Below are 868 nucleotides of genomic sequence, written 5' to 3' on the forward strand. Positions count from 1 at the left end.
TGTTGATATAATTACTAAAAATTAACATTCACACAACACGCTATGAAGATTTGGAAACGGCAACAAACGAGTGTGGGAACAGGTAATTCAAAAAGCCATCTGTAACAGGTAAGATGCTTATAACAGTTCAAAGTGGAGAAAAGTTTAAACTTTAAAAAAATATGTTTTAACTAATAATTATACTTTGTTTTTGAAGATTAGTAAATAAAATATTACTTATTGTTTGGGGTTGAGAAAAAAAAACTGCTCTTACATTAGGAACCTCTAGTCCAGGGGTGTCAAACTCACTTACAAAAGGGGGCCGGAATTAAAATATTGTTCAAACTAAGGGCCAGTTTCTGAATTAACTCAAGTTAGATGCTCAACATCTTTTCTTGGTTGCAGGTTCCTCAACAAGAGTTTGATTGGTCTCATTTGATGGTCCCTGCTGCAGTTTTGACATAATCAAAGATTACTGAAAAAAATTAAAGTGATAAAATATCCTGATGCATGCTCAATAATCCAGGTAGAAAAATCCAAAAAAGTTCAATCTGGTCCTCTGGACATTCAAAAAATCAAAAGCAAAACAAAGCAAAAAAAAAATCTAGAAACGTTTCGTCTCTCATCCAAGAGACTTCCTCAGTCTGAGGTGCTGTATTCAGCTCAGTCTCTTAAATAGCACCTTCTTAGAGTTGATCAACCAGTTTGCTGCTGACAACCAAAACCAGCTGATCACATGCTCAAGAAGGACCATCAGCCTAACAATGGATCATTAGCACACTGATGGCTGTTTACTACTCACAGAGGGCTGAGTGATACTAGCAATCACAGCATTGTAAGAGGGGGACAGTTGAACCCGGAGGCCTCCACCCCTGTTTAATGATGGACG

This window comes from Nematolebias whitei, chromosome 1, assembly GCF_014905685.2.
Source record: "Nematolebias whitei isolate Nwh7 chromosome 1, NemWhi1, whole genome shotgun sequence".
Classification (NCBI taxonomy): Eukaryota; Metazoa; Chordata; class Actinopteri; order Cyprinodontiformes; family Rivulidae; genus Nematolebias; species Nematolebias whitei.